The sequence below is a fragment of the Tachyglossus aculeatus genome, chromosome 11 (genome assembly GCF_015852505.1).
Source record: "Tachyglossus aculeatus isolate mTacAcu1 chromosome 11, mTacAcu1.pri, whole genome shotgun sequence".
In the NCBI taxonomy this organism is placed as follows: Eukaryota; Metazoa; Chordata; class Mammalia; order Monotremata; family Tachyglossidae; genus Tachyglossus; species Tachyglossus aculeatus.
This window is the reverse complement of record NC_052076.1, coordinates 20,169,784-20,176,591: the sequence shown is the minus strand read 5'-3', so window position 1 is coordinate 20,176,591 and position 6,808 is coordinate 20,169,784. Positions and strand designations below refer to the sequence as shown.

General features: G+C 48.0%; 1 pseudogene; it reads left to right on the top strand.

The window, feature by feature from the left end:
* Positions 1 to 5,823: 5,823 nt before the first annotated feature.
* Positions 5,824 to 6,642, top strand: LOC119934716 (annotated as a pseudogene).
* Positions 6,643 to 6,808: the final 166 nt, after the last annotated feature.

The following is a 6,808-nucleotide window of genomic DNA, read 5'->3' as shown; positions in this document are numbered from 1 at the left end:
TGGGAGTTCAGCCTGGAGGCTGATACAATAATAATAATAATGATGATGATGGTATTAGTTAAGTGCTTACTATGTGCCAGGAACTGTACTAAGTGCTCAGGTGGTTATAAGCAAATCAGGTTGGACACAGTCCCTGTCCCAATCCCCACTGTACAGATGAGGTAACTGAGGTACAGAAAATGAAGTGACAAGTCACACAGCAGACATGTGGCAGAGCTGGGATTAGAACCCATGGCCTTCTAACTCCCAGGCCCATGCTCTATCCACTACACCACACTGCTTCTCAAGTAATCAACATGGCAGAGGATAAGTGATTGAATTAATGTGGTAGCAGTTTGGATGGAAAAGAAAGGGAGATTTTAGCAGTGTTTTGAAGGTGGAACCACAGGATTTAGTGATGGATTGAATATGTGGGTTGAATGAGAGAGAGGAGTCAAGGATAATACCAAGTGAGACAGGAAGAATGGTGATGCCGTCTACAGTGATGGGAGGTCTCCACCACCTCCACCATCTGCCAGGTGTTCATGAAATCCTAGCCCAAGCAATAGCAATGGTAGGGCCCTGGAGCATTTGGCACCTTGGAGAAATAAGAAATTGATTTCCTTCTGGAATTTCTTCCCCACCTTCCTCTCTTCTTGGGCATAGCACCACTCATTTCTCTGAGCAACAGAACTGAATTTCAGCAAGCCCTGCTGGAGTGTGAGGGACATTATAGAAGTGGTAGTGGGGCTGACATCTTGAGAGGGGGGGCCCTCCTCTCTACCCACAAGAGCAAGTTGTTATATAAAGCATCTTTGGCCCCTTTAGTTTCCTTTAGGATTTTTCAGGTCTCATTCAAGCATATTTGTGCATATGACATGTAGTTGGCATATACCTCGTACAGTATATTCTTTACCAGAAATTTGCCTATGTCAACACAGACTGGTGAGCTGTTTCTCTGGCAATCTCCAAGTCCTGTCAAGATTTCCTACCCAGATTTCTTTTCCTAAACCACTCCCCCAACCCTTGATCGCTAGTCCTTTTTCCTTTCCCAAGGATTGGGGAGGCCCTAGGTCAAAATTCAACGGATGATGAGGCAGGCCAGAAGAGGACAAGACAGGTGGCTGCGACTCGGCACATGGAGGGATCGAGAAGTCCCAAGAGCAGTGCAAACCAGAGCAGAAGTGGGAAGGGCTGGATCTGAGGAAGAGAATAGTGAATGAACATGAACAGTGGAAGTCTTCATTTCCTTCTCTGAGTTCTGTATCCACCCACGCCCCACCTGCCCCCTCCCACCCTCTTGTCTTATGTTTCATCTTCTCACACCTGATACTCACCCATCACCCACACATGCACCTGGGCCTTACCCCTTTCCTGCCCAGACTAAAGTGCAGCCAGGGCCACCCCCCACCCCCAAGCTGATGAGTGATGAGCCAAGCAGGAGAACGAGGAAGGAATCCTGTCTCCCCCTTCTAGACTGTGAGCCCACTGTTGGGTAGGGACTGTCTCTGTATGTTGCCAACTTGTACTTCCCAAGCACTTAGTACAGTGCTCTGCACACAGTAAGCGCTCAATAAATATGATTGATTGATTGATTGAATCACTCAGAGAGAGGGCACTGATTGACACTCAAAAACAGCCAATTGACATTCTGAGGAGATTCCTATTTCTAGGGAAAGCCTAGTTCCAGAGAAAGGTTTTCCTTTTGGTCTGCAGCCCCTAGAAAAGGTGAATGGAAACCCCTCTCTTGCCTTCTGAGAAGCAGCAGAGCCTAATAGAAAAAGCATAGGGCTGGGAGTCAGAAAACCTAGATTCTAATCCTGGCTTTGCCAGTTGCCTCCTGTGTGACCTTGGGCAAGTCACTTAAATTCTCTAGGACTCTGTTTCCTCATCTGTAAAATGGAAATTCAATACCTATTCTCCCCCTGTGAGGGACAGGGACTGTGCCTAAGCTGATTATCTTATATAGCTACCCCAGTGCTTGGCATATAGTATACTTTTCACAAATACCACAGTTACTATTATTCTGATAAGCTGGGGCTGCCCTATGCCTGGGGACCTCCTGTGCCACTGAAGGATCAGAGGAGTTTAGATTCATTCATTCATTCATTCAATGAATGAATTTATTGAGTGTGCAGAGCACTGTACTAAGCACTTGGGAATACAAGTTGACAACATATAGAGACGGTCCCTACCCAACAGCAGGCTCACAGTCTAGAAGGGGGAGACAGACAACAAAACAAAACATATTAACAAAATAAAATAAATAGAATAAATATGTACAAATAAAATAGAGTAATAAACACATACAAACATATATACATATATACAGGTGCTGTGAGGAGGGGAAGGAGGTAAGGCGGGGGGGATGGGGAGGGGAAGGAGGGAGAGAGGAAGGAGGGGGCTCAGTCTGGGAAGGCTTCCTGGAGGAGGTGAGCTCTCAGTAGGGCTTTGAAGGGAGGAAGAGAGCTAGCTTGGCGGATGTGCGGAGGAAGGGCATTCCAGGCCAGGGGGATGACATGGGCTGGGGGTTGACAGCGGGACAGACGAGAACGAGGCACAGTGAGGAGATTGGCGGCAGAGGAGCAGACGGGTGGGCTGTAGAAGGAGATAAGGGAGGTGAGGTAGGAGGGGGCGAGGTGATGGAGAACCTTGAAGCCGAGGGTGAGGAGTTTTTGCCTGATGCGTAGGTTAATTGGTAGCCACTGGAGATTTTTGAGGAGGGGAGTAACATGCCCAGAGCGTTTCTGCACAAAGACGATCCGGGCAGTGGCGTGAAGTATGGATTGAAGTGGGGAGAGACAGGAGGATGGGATATTGGAGAGGAGGCTGATGCAGTAATCCAGTCAGGATAGGATGAGAGATTGAACGAGCAGGGTAGCGGTTTGGATAATAATAATAATGATGGCATTTGTTAAGCGCTTACTATGTGCAGAGCACTGTTCTAAGCGCTGGATGGAGAGGAAAGGGCGGATCTTGGCAATGTTGCGGAGGTGAGACTGGCAGGTTTTGGTGACGGATTGGATGTGAGGGGTGAATGAGAGAGCCGAGTCGAGGATGACACCAAGGTTGCGGGTTTGTGAGACAGGAAAGATGGTAGTGCCGTCAATAGTAATGGGAAAGTCAGGGAGAGGGCAGGGTTTGGGAGGAAAGATAAGGAGTTCAGTCTTGGACATGTTGAGTTTTAGATGGTGGGCAGACATCCAGATGGAGATGTCTTGAAGGCAGGAGGAGATGCGAGCCTGGAGGGAGGGAGAGAGAGCAGGGGCAGAGATGTAGATTTGGGTGTCATAAGCGTAGAGATGATAGTTGAAGCCGTTTGTTGGTTTCCCTAACCTCCTCCCCATCACGAACACATCCTCCTCCCTCCCCATGTCCCTACCTCATGTGTTAGGCAGGGGATGCTGACTGTGTGGGCAACTCTCATGATTGTCTGCCCAGGGCAGCACCAACCCTATAACAAGCAAGGGGTTATGGAGAGATAAACTTTGATCTGGGTAATTTAATCACAGTCAAAATGTATCATTGAAGCCAGACAAACCTCATTTTTCCACCAGTCTAAGTGTACTTATTTCCAGAACTGCCCAGAAAATCACCTCAATATTCCCTTTCATCTGGCCTGTGAAGACCCTTCTAGTGCAGCACCATGAATCATCTCTCCTTCTCCCCCCTGTGGCCTGAGAATTCTCTCAAGGATTAATTGGGCATACCTCCACTCCAGGTACATGAGCATCCTTCTCATTGCATCATTGGATAACTCCTAGAATGCCCAACTTCTGATTCAGAGCACTGTTACAGACTAAACCTGACATTTGTTCTATGAAGAAATTCTGAAATGACGCTGAGCAAATGCATACTTAACTGGGAAAATTAAATTTCCAGGAAAGAAAAGAGGAGGTAGGCGATGAACTGGCTGCCAAGGGTAGTTAGGAACTCTGAAGTACTTTAAAGTCCTTTAAAATGTCTTAAGTAAAGAATTGGAGTATATCCCTCTTGGAGGCATGGGGCTGGGGCTGGAGGTGATCAAATGAGAGTCTAGAATGATAAGGTCCTTGACCTCAGAGAGCATCCCACCAAGCTCAAATAGGGAGACACACAGTAGTAGTATTAGCAGTCGTAATAGTAGTAGTAGTAATTAATAGTACTGGTAGCAATAGTAGTAGCAGCAGCAGCAGCAACAGCAGCACTAATAGTAGTAATAGTAGTTGTTGTTTTAATAGTAGTGGCATTCGTTGAGTACCCACTGAATACAATACACAATACTATGCACTTAGGAAGTACAACAGATGCAGAGAACAGATTCCCTGTCCAGAAAAAATAATTATTATAATAATAATTGTGGTATTTAAGTGTTTAGTATGTGCTAAGCAGGTTGGACACAGTCCTGTCCCACACTGGGGTCACAGTCTAAGAGGTAGGGAGAATCTATACAATTTGTACAATACACAGGTAAACAGGTACAAGATAGTACATAGACTAGAAACTTTTGGGCCTTGAGGATTGATTAATAGTATCCCAGAATACACAATCTGGGAAAATGCATATTTGCACTGGCAAGAAGAGGACTTGGAAATGTAAAGGAATTTAGAATCAAGGTTCAGAAAGCCCTACTAGCAATACAACTGTGAACTTTATTTATTTACTCTTTTCACAGAGTTGGAGGACAAACCAAGAGAAGCAGCATGGCTTACTGGAAAGAGCACAGGTCTGGGAGTCAGAGGACCTGGGTTCTAATGCTGGCTTTGTCAGTTGCTTACTGTGTGACCTTGGACAAGTCACTTAACTTCTCTGTGCCTCCATTTCCTTAACTGTAAAATGGGGATTGGCTACCTTTTGATCCTCCTACTTAGAGTTTGATTCTCATGTGGGACGGGGACTGAGTCCACCTTGATAAACTTGTATCTATCCCAGTGCTTGAACAATGCTTGACTCAAACAAATGCTTGAGTAAATGCTTAGCCAATACCATAAAAAAAGTTGTATGAATACTCTAGATCTGGAATTTTATCTGGTCCATCCTATCAGGTAGTTGCCAGAATCCAATCGTGTTCTCTGAAGTGTGACTACATTGGATAGAGGAACATTAAGATTGCAGATTAGCAGCAATCAGTCATCCCAGGAGTGCTTGCAGAGAGAAGCAGTCTCTGCTTGCCTAGACATCCTTTTCTAGTGTCTGCAAAAATGCAGCCTTGACCTTCAAGGCATCAGATACAGAAATTTAATGACAAGACACCAAAATTTATATTAGAGATTTGAATAAGAATTGTATTTGTTGATCATTTACTCAGTGTCAACCATTGTGGTGGGGTAGATAAGAGATAATCAGATCAGACACAGTCCCTATCCCACATAGGGCTCACAGCCTAAAGAGAAAGGAGAGCAGGTATTTTATTCCCATTTTATTGATGAGGAAGCTGAGGCACAGAGAACTTAAGTGACTTGCCCAAGGTTACATAACAGAAAAATGGCACAGCTGTGTTAGAACTCAGGTTTCCTGACTACTGGCGTATGCTTTTTCCACTAGGCAACCCTGCCTCTCAGTTAACTGGCTTTATTCGGCCTGGAGAAGGGGGAGAAGACTTCAGTAATTACTTTCAAAGTCTATGAATGATATTAAATGTGGAGCAAATGGCAGACTCTCTCTGTAGTACTGTGCTCTGCACATAGTAAGCACACAAGAAATACCATTGATTGATTGATTGATTGATTGCTCTACAAAGGGCAGGACATGGTGGGGGATGGGTTGAAATCACAACATAAAGGATTTGGGTTAGACTTTAGGAAGAACTTTCCTATTGTATGGGTGGAGAAATCCTGGAATGCATGATTAGTGGAGTCTGTATGGATGGGTGTAGAGTTCTTCCAGGGAGTGAGTGGAGGAGTGCGTTCCAGACCTGGGATTTTGTGTAGGCACTCCAGGATAGTCCTCTCTTGCCTCAGCTTGGATTTATTCCAAGTCAACTCAGTCTTTGTATCCTTCATGGCCCACAGCTTCCTGCTATTACAAAAATAATTTTGCTGTTGTTGCAAGAACCTTCTTTGCATCTTACCCTAGTTTCGTAATGGAAACAGCGCCCTGCAAATGCTGTGCTTGTGGCCCCACGGCCGGGCCGTGGCCGTCCCGGGCCTGGGTGATGTCTAGGCTGTGCTGGTGGCCCTGGGGGACAAGCTGCCCGCTTTCCGGGGCTCCTGGGACTGGATCGGCTGCGTGGAGGCCGCCTTGTGCCTCGCCCAGGGCTCCCGGGACTGGATCAGCTGTGTGGAGGCCGCCTTGTGCTTCGCCCACTTTGGGGGTCCATGGGCCTGGCTGCGACACGTACCGGGGGGTGGGGAGCTGCGGCCCGAGCTGGACACCCTCTGCGCCCACTTCAAGGGGGGCGGCGGCCCAGTCATGGTTGGGGGCGATGCCGACGGAAGGGCCAAGGCCCTGCTGGGGGTCTGCCTCAGGGCTGGGCCCACGCCCACTGTCCACGTACTGGTCCTGGACCCCCACTGCTGGGGGGACCCGGGTGGCCGGGCCGGGGTGCGGGTGGCCGGCTGGGTCCACTGGTAGGATGTGGGAGACACCTTTGACCCCGCATCCTTCTACAACCTCTGCCTGATCAGCTGGTCACCTGAGCCCGGCCCACTTAAGGAGGGAACCCCCGGGACCCAGCCAGCCTGAGGGGAGCCCCTGACCCTGGGGAGACACAGAGCGGGGGCCCTCAGCTGGGTCCCTGTGAAAGTCCCTCCCTCCCTGGGCCCACAGACAATAAAGACAGCCGAGAGGCTGCCGGGACCCCTTCCCTGCATGCCTGCCAGCACAACTTGGGTGTAGAAGCAGCATGGGC